The sequence below is a fragment of the Cebus imitator genome, unplaced genomic scaffold (assembly GCF_001604975.1).
Source record: "Cebus imitator isolate Cc_AM_T3 unplaced genomic scaffold, Cebus_imitator-1.0 Scaffold69, whole genome shotgun sequence".
Taxonomy (NCBI): domain Eukaryota; kingdom Metazoa; phylum Chordata; class Mammalia; order Primates; family Cebidae; genus Cebus; species Cebus imitator.
In genome coordinates this window covers 2,365,478-2,381,823 of record NW_016107384.1, presented here as the reverse complement: position 1 = coordinate 2,381,823, position 16,346 = coordinate 2,365,478, and the positions used below count along the sequence as shown (strand labels likewise).

The 16,346-nt window shown below is 34.0% G+C and overlaps 1 protein-coding gene and 1 long non-coding RNA gene across 2 annotated transcripts in view; both read left to right on the top strand.

The window, feature by feature from the left end:
* RALGAPA1 (Ral GTPase activating protein catalytic subunit alpha 1) overlaps positions 1–16,346 on the top strand; it is a 285,382-nt gene that overhangs the window by 258,040 nt on the left and 10,996 nt on the right. The gene's annotated exons all lie outside the window — the stretch shown is intronic.
* On the top strand, positions 4,563–16,297 carry LOC119471673. The gene is made up of 2 exons (XR_005200729.1): positions 4,563–9,768; positions 10,984–16,297. It is a non-coding gene; the product is annotated as an uncharacterized LOC119471673 (long non-coding RNA).

The window sequence follows — 16,346 nt, the reverse complement described above, 5'->3', positions numbered from 1 at the left end:
TTAGTAGAGACGGGGTTTCACCATGTTGACCAGGATGGTCTCGATCTCTTGACCTCATGATCCACCCGCCTCAGCCTCCCAAAGTGCTGGGATTACAGGCTTGAGCCACCGCGCCCGGCCTCCTTATATAAAATTTTTAAAGTAATTATTTGTTTTGATCCTTAAGACATTTTGACTTTGACTTCTGAATATACAAATGTTAAATATGATACTTTTAGGTGCATACTGTTTCTTTTATAACTTAGAGTTATTATACATAGAAATTTGCAGAAGTTACAATATATAATCATGTTATAGTGAGGGTTCTCAGAGAAACAGAACCAATAGTATGTATATATACAGGAAGGGAAAAGAGATTTGTTTTAAGGAATTTGTTCATGTAGTTGTGGGGGCTGGCAAGTTCAAAATCTGTAGGAAACTCAGGGAAGAATTGATGTTGCAGTCTGAGTCTGAAGGCAGAATTCTGTCCTTCCTCAGAGGACCTCTGTGTTTTCTCTTAAAGTCTTTAACTGATTGAATGAGGCCCAGCCACATTATAGAAGGTAATCTGCTTTACCCAAAGTCTACTGATTTAAATGGTAATCAAATCTAAAATATAACTATAACTGTATAAATATAACAATATTATACAGTAATTATGAGTATATGTTATATATTATATTAATATTATAAAATATAACAGTAACATCTGGACTGGTGTTTGACCAAAAACTAGGTCCCATGACCCAGCCAAGTTTACATAAAATAACCAACATATCCTGTTTTTCTTGTTTTCTTTTTATCCCTATTACAAATTATAATTTGAGAAAAGTACATATATCATAAATGTACTATGTAATGATTATTACAGTTTAGTCATCAACAAGTCAAGAAATAGAATTATACTATTTTTTTCCTTCAAAAATAGGTATTGATCACTTACACAGTTAGCAAAGATTTTGAGAGGGATGCAAAGACAAATCAGATAGTAATCCTGTCCTCATATGCTTATAATTTAACAAGGAGAGAATAATATATACATTACTAATTATAATAGAAGATTAAGTGAAAATGACCTGGTAGGGTTATAGATAAAATGCTATAAGAGTTCCAAGGAAGAAGAAATTACTTTGGAGTTAGATCAGGAAAGAATGTTTAGAAAATTTGGGCCTTAAAAGGTAGGCTTTGAATAGATGGAATGCAACATGTCTGTTATAATTCTTGTAATTTATAGTCTTCAGGCTTTGTTTGTATGCATATATGTATATTATATAAGTATAATCTTAAATATACAGTATGGGAGATATTATATAATTAAATGGCATTTTAAAAGAACACTTTATTCCTAGATTTAGAATATTCTTTCCTACCACAAGTAGTATTATTTGATTTATTCTAATCTGTTTAGATTTGACTTTTTCTTAAATACCGGAATTGAGTTTCTATTTAACTTGATCAAGCAGATTACCAGAAGTCAATTATTATTCTTCAATTAGTCACAGTTTGTTCTCCCTCAAGTTCTACCACTCAAATGTGCAGTACCTGTTGCAAAAGTAGGAGAACCAAAACGAAGTGGAATGGAATTGATTGGTTCTACTAATGCAGTTGCCTTTCATTATGATAAAACATTATAAAACCTCTTAGGGGAGTCTGTCAATATTGTTGCCATTTTATGTTAGAAGAAAATGAGTTTATTGAGAAACTATATAATTTTATATATTCACAGTCTTTTGTAGATTATTTTCTTAGAAGATAACATCAATAAGTATGGGTTATCCTTAATTTCACATGTAAAAGAGGATAATAGTACCAAATTCAGGATGTTTAAGGATTAAGTGAAATTATCCACATGAAGCACTAAGTAACCTGTCTGTCATGTAGCAAGAGCTCAGAAAATGGTAGTTACATGGGAATTAATGATGCTGTCATTATTATTGTCTACATCAACACTTGGGATATTCTTCTAAAATGCAAACCTAAGTACAGACAGTCCCCAATTTCAGATGGTTCAGCTTTATGATGGTACAAAAGCAATATTTGGTAGAACTCGTACTTAAAAGTTTGAATTTTGACTCAAAAATTTTTATAATTATTTAAAAATAGGCTTTGGGCTGAGCATGGTGGCTCACACCTGTAATCCCAGTACTTCAGGAGGCTGAGGCAGGCAGATCACCTGAGGTCAGGAGTTCGAGACCAACCAGACCAACATGGTGAAACCCCATCTCAACTGAAAATACAAAAATTAGCTGGACATGGTGGCACATACCTGTAATCCCAGCTACTTGGGAGGTTGAGGCAGGAGAATTGCTTGAACCTGGGAGGCAGAGGTTGCACTGAGCCAAGATAACACCATTGCACTCAAGCCTGGGCAACAAGAGTGACACTTCATCTCAAAAAAGAAAAAAAAAAAGGCCGGGCACGGTGGCTCATGCCTGTAATCCCAGCACTTTGGGAGGCCGAGGCGGGTGGATCACGAGGTCAAGAGATTGAGACCATCCTGGTCGACATGGTGAAACCGCGTCTCTACTAAAAATACCAAAAAATCAGCTGGACATGGTGGTGCGTGCCTGTAATCCCAGCTACTCAGGAGGCTGAGGCAGGAGAATTGCCTGATCCCAGGAGGCGGAGGTTGCGGTGAGCCGAGATCGCGCCATTGCACTCTAGCCTGGGTAACAAGAGCGAAACTCCGTCTCAAAAAAAAAAAAAAAAAAAAAAATAGGCTTTACATTAGATGATTTTGCCCAACTGTAGGCTAATGTAAGTGTTCCAAGCACATTTAAAGTAGGATATAAGGTTATATCCTTATAACTAAGATAAGTTATACTGTTCAGTAAGTTAGGTGTATTAAATAAATTTTCAATTTATAATGGGTATTTTGGGATGTAACCCAATCGTAAGTCAAGAAGCATCTGTATACTAAAAGACTTACGATGGCTCTTAATTGCTTATTGAAACAAATTAAATTTTTTGATAACCTCGAAGCAATTATTTTTATTTTACCCCCCCCCCAGCCTTATATTTCTCACTGTAGTTTTGTCAGATACACCTGTACTTCTCCCCAGCTCCATCTCCCATCTTTACCCTCATCTCCTACCACACTGATGCTCAGGGCACACTGTGTGTCCAGCTAAGTCATATTCATTATTCCTGAATGCCCTTCTTTTTCAGTCCCATGTTGTTACCCCAATAATGCCCATCTCTACTTTTTTCCACCTAACATACTCATTATTCATAGCCCAAATACCCTTTGTTTAAGAAAAAAAAAAAACCTCCTTTACTATGCAAAACTATTGTTCACACTGCCTCAAAACATTTTATTATAGGGCTTAACTGTGTATGTACATATTAGCAAGTCTTACTTATCCTCCTTGTTTCACTAACTTCCAGCACAGTGCCTAGCCTATGGTAGATGGCTAGTAAATTATTTTAAGTATCTATGCCTTTGAAGTTTATATTTATTATCATGGATTTTTTTTAAGATGGAAAACCCCCAAATATTTTTTGTAGTAACTTATACTTTGTGATTTGTATTAGAATAGGCTACAAATCTTAAGAGTTGGCTGGGTAGGTAAGAATAAAAAACCTAGTATCAGTGAAAATTGCCTCTGATACATGAATAAGCCAGACTAGCACACACGCAAAGATTTTTTTTTTTTTGACTGCTTAATCAGTAGTATATTTTTTATTAGAGGCTGTTACTGAAGATAATTTTCAGGTATCATTAATGAAGGTTTTCACTTCATTTGGGGTTGGGAGATCTCTTAGGGAGAAAAATGAGCTAAGACACCTCTGACTTGATGGCAGTGACAGATAGCGTGGGGAGGATACATCTTGGTGTCCCCTGCAAGAAGGAGGCAGCTTGAGGCTGAGCCCTGAAGGCTGACACTTTTTGCTGTAAGGCAAGGAAAGTGGTAGCAACAGGAGAGCAATAGGGGGCAGCAATGGGAGTCTAGATGCTGATAAGGTTTCCAATTTTGCTGCTTTAACATTTGTACCAACTACGTTAGTGATACCATTAGGAGCTCTGAAAATTTTGTGCCATTTGTTCTTCATGCTTTCTATGAAGGTCTTAAATATTGTGGACAAATTTATTAGTTGTTAAATTGATTAGTTGTTAAATCAACTAAGATCTATAGTTATGGTCATTCATTCTCTTCAAAAGAAGAGAAGATAGTTCTTCAAATAAAATGTCTCATCAGCTAAGTGATCCAGGTTTTGTGGTCTTTGAAATGCTCACAGCCATTGTGCCACTGGTATTAACCATTGTAGTAAGATCTCTAAGACCAAACATTCTTCTTTACCTAACAATCTGCTCTGTAATTAGAGGATTAAAATGTCCTGTATTCAGCCAGCCGCAGTGGCTCACAGCTGTAATACCAGCACTTTGGGACCTCAAGGCGAGCAGATCACTTGAGGCCAGGAGTTCAAGACAAGCCTGGCCTACATAGTGAAACCCCATCTCTATTAAAAATACAAAAAATTAGCCGGGCATGATGGCCCACCCCTGTAATCCCAGCTACTTAGGAGGCTTGAGTCATGAGAATTGCTCGAACCCAGAGGCGGAGGTTGCAGTGAGCCCAGATTGCGCGACTGCACTCCAGCCTGGGCAACAAAGTAAGAGTCTGTCTCCAAAAAAAAACACTTTTGTATTAAAGACACGGCATTACAATTTTACAGTTAAAGAATTTTTTGCTGTGCTTAAACATCTTCTTGGCCTGGATTTTGCTGCCAAGCCTTGTAGTCTTTGTAGTCTGTATATACAGAGTAATTATTTAAACAGGGGCCCCATATATGTGACACACTTCTACAATGACTCTAATATATTTTTGATTATGTCAGTTTTAATTTGTTTAGCTATTCTTTTCAGAAAATGGCAGTATATGCCTGTTGATGATGTTACTGTATTTCAGAGGTACTACATATCTTTAAAGATGGTAGTTTTGGTCTAGCAAATCTATGTCCTTTCAAAAAGCAATAAATGTGAATCTCTGATGTGTAACAACTTTGTGATAATAATAAAGAAAGTTTATTCTGTATGAAATAGCATTGTATCTTAATGTTCTCTAGAGACAATCTTTAAGGTTTTACTACTATTGACCAATAATTACTTACAGTTCAGCTGTGAGAGCTCACAAAAAATGACTTTATTACATGGCCAGTTTCTATTTCTGTTAATTAACATTGTTTTAATTCTAGAGATATTTTCAATTTTCATCTTCTACCAAGAACTTAATGCACTAATGATAAACTTAAGCAGTTTAGGATCATTCATTTATTAGAGCATACAGTCTGGGGCCGGATGGAAAGAGAGCTCCATGAATGTATGAATGCAGTGCACTCTTACCAGAGTCCTGCAATAGTGATATATACGAGAAGGATGGTAAAGGTGATTAATTTTAAGTGGGAGAGGATAGTAGGGTGAGAGGATGCATATTAGAGGCATGGCTTTATCATGGAAGAATTCTACTAATACTTCAAAGACACATGGGACTTTTCCAGGCAGACATGGTCAGGGAAGAGTTTTCTAGGGGTAAGAAGTGGTCATGGAGGCATAAAAGTGTGATATAGTCAATAAATAAAAGGAGTTCAGTACTACTGGATGATATAAAAGGAAGAGTAGTGACAGATAAAGATCAAGAAATAGGTCAAAACCAGATAATGTAGTCAAGCAGAAAGAAAATCAGCATAAATATGGTTTTCTAATGCTATTGATGATTTTATGGCAGCCAGTGTCTAAGGTAACAATTCCTTCTGCTTTTGTGTGTTTTTTACTTTTTCACTAGTGGAACAGTTACAGTTTGAATTTCTTTTCATTTTCTAGCAAAGCCTTTCCAAAATGTTTATTGATCATTATTTTCATAAAGTCTTTATGATAATTAGTTAAGCAATAATTGCCAGTCTAATAGCACTAATAGCCAGTGTTACTTAATGAGACTAAAAAGGTCTCTAAATATTTGGTAATATTTATACATATGTATCATTTTTTAAAGTGCAACTGAGATTTTCATATTTCTTATGATAGACTCATGATAGACTTCATTCTTGCACAACAATCCTTTAAACTTTACCTATGAGGTACTTTTATACAGTTATTGTCTTTACACATTATTACAGTTTTACATGTTATTGATGAATAAAAGACTTTTGTCCTAGTCTTATAATACATTGGCTTCATGGCAACAACAACAACAACAAAAATACCAAAAGAAAGCATTACCACCATCTTCTCTGTTTTGTCAAATTTAGATGCCAGTCTGGACAGGTGGGTCATATCACAGTGCCGGAGAAGAACCAGAACTCATCAGGGCATGGACAAACTGCAGTATTCCCTAAAAACAACCAAACTTGAAGTTTGCTTCTATCTTTATCAACTCCTCACCTATGCTGGAATAGGGATTTTTTTTTTTCTGTATTAAAACCCTGTGATGTTGCAGTTAGTAATGATTGTGCACTGCTCTACTCACATTATTGTTCACCACACCTATTACATAATGTACTAGTTTTATTGTAGTCTTTGTTTAAATATGAAAACAACTGTAGATTCAGATGCTGTTTGGGGATTTCAAAGAGCAAAGAAAAAAAGGATATAAAGCTGAAATTGGTCTTTAAACATGTTTGACATAGGAATTGAAGTGCTTTTCATTCATTCTTTTCATAGACTAAACATAGGCCTTTTGATATTAAATTTTTAATAACTATAATGAAATTAAAATTAAACTATGGGTCACAAATCTATCCATTTTCTTCTAACTGCTGTTTCTCTCAAACACTAGAATACTGCCTATTTAAATCTTAACTTTTGCTTGCCAAACCACTGTTACCGTCCATCTGTTCATGCCAATTGTAAAGAAGGTTCAGTTTTTAGTGAAGCTTTGCATTTCACATAAGGTATGTGAAGTGAAATTTCACAAGGGACATGATGGATCCTGATTCTTAGTGATAAACCTTTGGGGCCATCAGGGTTGGCATATGGTCCACTATGATATGAAGGCTTGGGTTCCCTGGCTTCACTTCTTTGGCGTGAAGCTGATAAAACCTGGCTCTTGAGTATTATTTCACTGGACACCAATCATGGGCAGCAGGAACTGCCCATTTAACTCTCTGTGGGAAGGAAGCCCAGACAGCATTCACAATGGTACCATTGTCGAGTTGCAAACTGCTCTGAACAGCTTGACAGCACTAGGGAGGAGGGGAAGGGGTTGCTTTACTAATTGCTGTTCAGAAGAGAAGCAGCAAAAATAGCTGTTGCAGAACTGATGTTTCTACATTTACTTACTCTCTTGATAAGAATGTTGACTTTTATTTAGCACATAGCTGCTATCAAAAAAAAAAGCAAATGAATATATTTAAGCAGCCACCTGTAGTAATTCCTTGTTAACATGCCATTATCTATTTTTAGCCCATCATATTATTGCAGAGCAAAAGTCAATTTTGTCTTAATGATTTTTTTATTAGATGAAAATAAGGAATTTTTTATTTTCATAAGAATTTAACTGAGGTGAAGTGGATAAAATTATCACAATTCATATGTCAGATAAGGTTATAAATTTGGTTTAATTTACACTTTGCTTTTTAGGATTCCTGAATGCCATCTGAATACATATAAACGATATTAGTATAGAAATGCAAACTAACTTTCTACATAGCACAAGTGCTAAAATAATCCACTAAAGATAAACTAGTCAGCACATCTTAAAGTTAAATGCCAGATTTATTATTTGAGTAGCTCATAACTATTTCAGTCATGTATGATTATCTCACTCATTGAATTCCCTCTGGTTGGATTTTTTTTTTAATGTGAGGGTTGTTTCCTTTTTTATAAAATATTGTATGCCCTGATATTTATATAAACACTCCTCTTGACCTGTTTTCTTCTAGTCAGCTTTGTCAGCCAGCAGTTGGGTAGTTCTGTTGCAAAAAAACAATGATCTACAACCTGAAAAAAAAATTAGTGCTTATTTTCGGACTCCAGGGATTCTGACCCCATAGATGATTCTTTTTTTCTTTCGGCTGAAATGAAATTGACTAAATTATATTGCAGTAACAATGATTTATGTAGCATCTTCTTAAATAGGATAAGGAAGAGATATTTTAAGAAAACTTTTAAAACAGTAAAGTTTTGTAACAGGATGCTCTTGCTAGATTTGGGGAAGTTCAAGTGCATGTTTTGTAAAATTAGAAAATCTGTAACATTTACTAGTATTTCGTATCTTGTGTTCTCTTAAGTAATTTTAGTAAATGGGCACACCAGTGCAGTATTTCAAAAACAGTAATTCATTGAATGCCCATTCTTCCTTTTACTGCAGAATAGATTATATTTAAGTCAAGATTAATGGATAGATTTTGATGTTAAAGTCCAGTGTCTAAGCCTGTCATTCCCTGGGGGCATATAGTGCATTAGTTTAAGCCAATGTACTGCTTATCATAGATTCTATGACACTGTCTTAAATGACAGTTCACTGTACTTTGTTTCTACTTACTATAATAATGAAATCACTTTTTTTGTATTCCCAATAATTATAGCACTTAAACAAAAATCTTAATTAAATTAGTGCACATTTAGTTAGAGATAACACTTAAGTAATTGTACACTGTAAAATTTCACTTATTTGGTTTTTGTTTTGTTTGGTTTATTTTTGGGTTTTTTTTTGTTTTGTTTTTTTCCTTTTTGCAGTCTTCTGACAGGGTCCAAGTTTAGTATTTTGCTCAAATACTTTTGTTTCTTCAACTTTAATGTACTAAAAATTATGTTCTTAAAAAGAACAACACACAAGATTGTTTCTAGTATCCTCCCAATGTTTTTTTAAACTCTTAAGCTAATACTAGTGATTTTCAAGCAGTTCTCTGTTGACTTTGAAAGTCTCATTATTACTAAATTAATGATAATGTTTTCAAGTAGATCTTTCCAAGAATGAGAGTACATTATGATTTCACTAAATTTGAAATCCAGATAACCTAGTGTTTCTGTTTTGCTTCATAAAACTTTCATGAAAGTAGAATGTGTGTATATATATATATATATATACACACACACACACATACAGATATTGGATAATCATATTAGTGCATTTTGAAACCCACCAATGATTATTGGATTATTAAATCAGGAAGGATTTTCAGAGCCTTTAGGTAAGTTTAAATTTTTAAGCCTATTTATTTAAGGTTAATCTTTTTAAATGTATTTACACAAACTTTGGTGGAATTGGGCTTATCAACTTTTTACTTAATGTTTTCATTTAGTAATTGACTGATTTATGAGCAATTATATGTGTTCCAAATTTTATTCAACTCCAGCTTTCAATTTCTGTATCCTCACACTGCCTTAGCACCTGTTATGGATTTTGAGTCATCTGGCAGCCCATGGGACTTAGATAAAGAAGTACCAGGTGTCCTGCCTGTCTCCTAATTGAGACGCAGTGAAAACAATATAGACTTGGCAATATGGTTAAAAGGATGGATTAAAGCCCAGCTTTGTCTGCTCTGACAAATCACAGCTTTTCCTTCATGGTGTAGATAGTATCAACCACTGAAGAATTTCATGAATATAAGGCATCATAAAAATAGACAATAATTTGTCATAACCTGTTGCAGACTTTCAGAAGAATTTTTATTAACATAGTGTAAATAAGCAATATTAATAACGAGATTCATGCTATTTGTTTAGGGAAATTTTATTTTTTACTACATATAAACTAGACTGCATGTTTCTGGAAGAAGTTAGTTACAGTAGGAAAGATGGAATATCCTTCCCTCTGCCAGATCCTAATTTATCAGATTTTGCTTTATAAGGTAAGCAGTAGAGTTTGCTTTCATCTTATAAATGAACAATGTCTATTAGTTCATGAGACACTAATTATCCTGTGTATTTCAGAAAACATGGCACTTTACTACTGATAATAACCATGAGATCCTTGAGATGTACTTGCAAAGTATGTCTACCCATATGCTATGTCTCAATAAAATTCTTATTTTTCATTCTTTTTTCAAGACCCTCTGTAATGATATTGCCTCAGAATATTTAAAGATATTTCAAGGCCTTTTAAACTGAAGTGTCAAATGTGGTTTGTTTTCTCATCTTTATTTTAGAACATGCAAGGGGTTTTACTGTAGTATAGTCACTATAGTAAATTACAGTAAATATTATTTAACATATAAACAAACATCTTTCAAAAATTGCCAGTCTTAGAATTTAAGCTAATATTCATTATTTTGAGATAACTAAAAGGCCTTTGCTTTTTCACCACGCAACACCCAAGTCATTGAGATTGGATGTAGAGAAAGCATTGGACTATTAATTGAAAGACCAAGATTTTAGTCCCATCTCTATCTGTCAGCAGCTTTGTTTATCCAAGCAAATATTTGTACTTTCTATTCAGGCTAGCCTTATTGATGCCTATAAACATTAGTAAAATAAACTAATTTTACTAAGTTTCCTGAAAGCAATGTTGATGGGTGTATCCTTCCTTTAGTTCAAATTGTCCTAAATATTCTCAATAAATGATGCCTTGTCTTGGGATAACCTCTTTTAAGATGGCCTTTTCAAAAACCTAACTATAACATTTTTCAAGTATTATTTTTCAAGGGTATTATCACTTCTATTCTTATGATATACAGAGCAGTTTTGGAAATCTGCCTAAAATGATTTGAAATTACCCGTCATTTAATTTTCCTTACAGAGATTTTCTCATTCTTCCCCTTTTTCCCTTCTCTATAAATGGCCACTTAAGCAAATAGAATTTGTTTGACTAAATTCATTGTCTCATACCATTGTAGAATTTATGAAAAAATTTTAAACTTTTAAGAAATTATCACAATCAATGGGGGAAATATTTAGTTCAATGCTAAATTATGAGTTATAATTACATTGCATAAAGAAAAAAATCTTTAAGATTATGAGGATTTATAGAAGTAATTATCAGTTTTCTTTTTCTTTTCTCTTAATGTAGTACTTTACATATTTATATATTGTGCTTTAGTCACTTTTTTTTTTTTTTTTGGTTCCAGAGAGGGCCAGCAAAATCAAAGGGCACAGTAGAACAAAAATTTTTCTCACAAGGAAGATTCAAACTCTAAATCCAGTCCTAGGAAAGTTTCAACTACATTTGCCCCAAAAAGGTTTGCCTTTATGGAACCACATTGGGATTAGAGGAAAGGGGCGTCAGTGTGACAGACACCTCCTAATCTACTATCAAACCAACTTTATTCACTCCTTCTAGAAGTTGTAAGCAAGTCATTGAATACTACTGTGCCCTGTGTTGGGTGCTGAAGACATAAAGATAAGAAGACATGTTCTCTGTCCCCATGGCACTGGTCTCATCACTAGTCTGTAAACCACAAAATGGACAATTAAAATTTCAATAACGTAAGTAGAATGCCTGGATTACTAGTCTCTAAAGTGAAGTAGTAGCATTGAAGGACCACCAAATCTGCCCCCAAGAATCAGGGACAAAACTGTTTCTTAAGAAAGTGTACTTAGTGGAAGAACAAGCCTAAGGAAAGAGGCTCTCTAAAGGGGGCCTGGGAGGTGGGTGATTTGTAGCAATCTTCAAGATGTGTGATATGGAAACTTACTATAGCCAGTTGCAGGCTACCAACCTTACAAACTTTATAAGTATTGAATAATTGACTCTGATCTGCTCAACTTAAGTAGTACTTAGATTTCAGCTACTTAAGTTACATCTCAATTACTACTTAAGTTGTACTCTCAAAAAAAATTTTTTTAAATCAGTAGGCAACATTTCTAAGTAATTATTGGAATGCTTCCTCCTCCTATGATTACTATTCTTGGAATCTTCTCTAGAGAAAGGAGATAAAATTCCTAAGTGCTAAAACTGCAAAGAAGCTATAGAAATGTATGAGTGTAGGGAAGTGCTTACTAAATTAAGAATTTCAGAATGGGCCTTAAATCCCTGAGACTAGGCCATTGAGCACAGATATAAACACTTTATACTTGCCTTTATTTTAAAAGGAGTCAATTTTTTTTCTTGTTAAGGAAAAACAACATGAAACCTGAACTTAGGAGGAAAATAAGCAATCATGCAAATCTTTGATATCTGCTTACAAATTGTAATTTTTATAATTTCTTTTTGTGAAAATTATACTTTGTATTAATTCTTGTGTGTAACATGTGTATACACATATATACACACACACATTTCCATTTCTTTCGGACTAGTCACAAATTACATTTGAACTAAATGTTTCTACAACCTACTGGTTGTCCCGTGGAATTACAAAACTGAAAGCTTCCCCTTTTCTAACAGTACAAACAGTTCAGAATTACCAGATTAATAAAATTATTGTGGAGAATGAAAAGCATTGCTTCTTTAAAACCAGATCTACTTTTATATATTCTTCTATGTTAATAAAGTTGATAGTACATAATGTTCTGCAGTATCTTTTCTCTTTTTCCCCATGAGAAATCAGTTTCTTTGCATCATAATAAGTCAAAACCCTCTGTACATGTAACAAGAAATATTAGTGGTATTATCTTTTTTTTATTAGTGGTATTATCAAAGAGTTCTTGCACATGAATACAGGTATATTTCTTAAACTGACATCAAAAATTGTCCTCCTAGAGACAGCACCTGCTATATACAAATATATGAGCCAAAGGCCAAAATAAACTTTTCAAGACAGATGTAGGGACACTTTTGATTTACCCTGTATTTGTAACCTTTATCTTCAGCACCCTATGAAGTGAGTAGGTGATGGTATCCCCATTTAACATACAGATGTATCCCCATTTAACATACAGATAAATTATGGCACAGAAAATTTATGCTTATCTTTCCTGGCTCAGTCTGAAATTGAACCCATTTTCTTAATAGCTGGTCTTGAAGTTTAAAATCAAGAGTAGTAACTTAAAATATGTAATGATGTTAACTTAATGAAGTACAGATTAGATTTAAACTGTTCTTTATGCTATAGATGTTTTGTTCCCTTGTTTTTAGAATAATAATATTCCTACCCCCCCCCACCCACCTCCGAACCCCGTTTTCCTTTTGTAGAAAGCGGAAGGAGGATTAGTGGATAATTATATTGCTGTGATTGCATCACCTGTGTGTTATTTTTTTTTTTTTGATTGGCTAGTTCTGTATTAAAGATTCCTACTAGTTAAAAGTCTCCCTCATCCAACAGTTTTTATTAGATAATTTTGCCTTGAGTTGTTTTACAACCTAAATCTGCTTACCTCAACTTAGTTTTGTACTTTAAATTTTTGTTCTGAATTTTTTTATTAGTTTACCTTCACCTTTTTTATCATCCTTCCTATTTCAGTTTTTTAATTCCAATGCCAATGGCAACATGCACTCACCATATAAAACTATAGCTTGAGTTGTCCTCTTGTTGCCAGCTGTGGAGTTTGTGTGCCACTCAATGTATATGTACTAATAACTCTTCCCTAGAGAGATGTCTTTTATGGAATAAGTGTCTAAGCTTTTATAAGGAGATACAGGAATTAACTGCTTTGGATGATTACAATTGCAGATTCTAAAGCACTGTATGGAACTTTAATCATCTCAATCACAAAAAGCACCTCGTTGTGGACTCAAGGCTATGGTTTAAGTGCTTAGAGTTTATTATATTTCCTTCATACATGTTTTCTGAAGTAAAAAAAGATGTAAGTCCTATAGACTGGGTTGGCTTGTTTTCATGTTGTTATTTATTTATTTGGCTACATCACACTGGGAAACTTACAAAGATCATTTAGATTTTAGAAGGTGAGTTAGCTTAGATATGATTATTTTACCAAGCTAACAGTGTTTCCTGAAGGTGGCCCCCAAAAAGGAAACTTACCTAATAAGTGATGAGCACTGTAGTTTTTTCATTTAAATTCAACCATTAATGATTGCTTCCCTTCACTCTGCCACCTAGACTTGAACTTTAAAAATAATTTAAGAAAGCATTGTTTTCATTAATGAAGATTTAATGTAAATTTATTAAATATGTTTTTATACAAAATGAATATGTTATATCTGGATAATTTCAGTTTTGTGTAGCCGTGTATTAGGGCTTTTTCTATTTTATAAGCCTCTTTTTGTATAGAGAAGTAGAATTAATCTGCACAATGTATTTTATCTAGATAATCATTTTCTTACTTTGATGAATTTACTACATTGGAAATATCTACCCTGCTTTAGAAATATTAACGTTTGCTTTCTTTCTGCCTAATTTTTGTATAATCTCTAAATATAATAAAGTAAAATATTTCATTTATAGGCCCTTTGAAAGTAGAACATTTTTAAAAGCAGGTAGGTGTCTCCACACTACTTTTCATGAAGCGTTTTACCCATTCAAGCAGACTTTTAAAAACAGCTTGTTTTGATAGCAGACTTTTCTCCTGTGGGCCTTCAGCCTTTGCTTCCTGGCAGCACCTTTGGTGCGAAAAGAGAGTGATCAATTGGAAGACTATCAGTGCCAGCATGCATAGAGTGATAAGTTAACACACCACTGGGAATTTCTAGGGCCCACCAAGATACTTCACTTCTAATGTGCTAACAAGCTCATTTTTCTACCTCTTGCCTCTTCAGTTATTTTTTTTCTCAGAAGAGCTTAGAAGTTGAGTGCATCAGGCATAATGAAAAGCTCTGTAGGAGGGAGAAGCAATAACCCCATTTTTCCCTTTTCAGCCAAATAGAAAATTAGTTTCTGGTAATACACAAAGGCCAGTATTTTTTGTACAAGGGGCACTGCTGTGAATCAAAGGACTCTATTAACTGCAGAAAATTCGGCAGCTGTGAATCTCCCCCAATGAAAAAAGTACTTTCCAACAAGTTGTGAGATATGTGGTATTATTTAGATTGTACCATCAGTTTCATCCTCTTCCATTTATAACCATATACTCCTTTTAAAAGTGTGCTATATTACTCGTCTATGTTAAGACTCAAAAATGTCCACATTATCCTCATGTAAAATCTTTGATGCTGATCATTTTAATATGCATCTTTTCCTGTTGCTTCCCACCTCAGAAGTAAAATTTTTTTGAAGTTCATCCCCAGTGTACAGAATGGAAAGTAATAGATTGCCAGGAATTGGAATTTAAGGTTATTTTAATATTTGATACATAAGATAAATCATAATATGAAAGCCACTTAGAGAGCAAAAGATACCACAATCAAAGTCAAGTGCGTAATGAATATAGTCTAACCTTTAACTCCTACTTTTTTTTTTTCCTCTTCTTAGTAAACTCTTGTAAATGTAACTAACTGGTCATGGTATCTCCCGTTGAATTATCATTTAAAATTATCTTCCTCTCAAATTATTTTTTGGGGTCTTGTTGGCTTAGTCTACAATTTCTAGAATTTTACAACTATATAATAATTGACTGCAATTTTTAAAAAATAAGGAATTTTGAGGGGAAATATTAAAGTGGACTTTGGAGGGAAATTCAGTGGGCAAAAAAAGAAGAATCAGTAGACAAATGTTTATTATCCTTATTTAAATATCTTATGTAAAGCCTGTCAGCATAGCACACTGAGTACCACAGGGAAACTTTTAAAAGTTTTAAAGGAAAGGTTAACTGATTTCTCAGTTCAGGAACTATACGACATGAAGTCAGCATGTGAGTTTTTCCTGATAATTGTATGTTGCTGCCTGCTGCTCTACATTTTGACAGCCATTTCCATAGTTGCTTTCGTGAACAACAGAAATATTCTCTCTCTTTCTCGCCCTCTCTGTGCTAACAGCACAATCAGGCCTGCTAAAACAGGAAGCCTGGAGTGGGTTGTTCAAAAGCAACAACACTTCAAGGTAGTGGTTGCTTGTCAATAATATCAGAGAAGAAAATGTGGTGAAAGGGAACTTCAGTATTTTTCTGTCAGTGTCAGTGCCCTGGAGATGCTTTGTTAGACAGCATTTAGGAGTCCTGTAGACTCTTTGCAAATATTCCTGCTTGTTTCAGTGTTATAATTGACTAGGTATTTTTTCCCGGCATACAGATTCAGCTATGTATTTTTCTTAGCCGCATGGAGTTATTCGAGGATTACAGCAACAGTAGCCTTCCATTCAAAATGAGAACAATTGTTGAGAAAATGCAGGGATTTTATAAAAAGAAGATACGTAGGAATTTTTCATAATAAATCGTTACAAATGAAAAACAATTTTGGACATAGTATCTTAAGCAACATTACAATATTTATTGCATGGCTTTTGAGAGTAAATCTGCAGATGGAACCTGATTAACAAGATAAGATGAGCCTAGGCTGATAGAAATTTCAGCCTAGACTCCTGATAGAAATTGAATCCTTTCTCAAATAAACCATCAACTTCATTCATTTCATTAGTATTACTGTAATTATTATCTAATAAATGTCTCCCTGTTAAGCTGTCATTTATAGTGGGATCATGAAGAGTAAACTTAGGTTAAA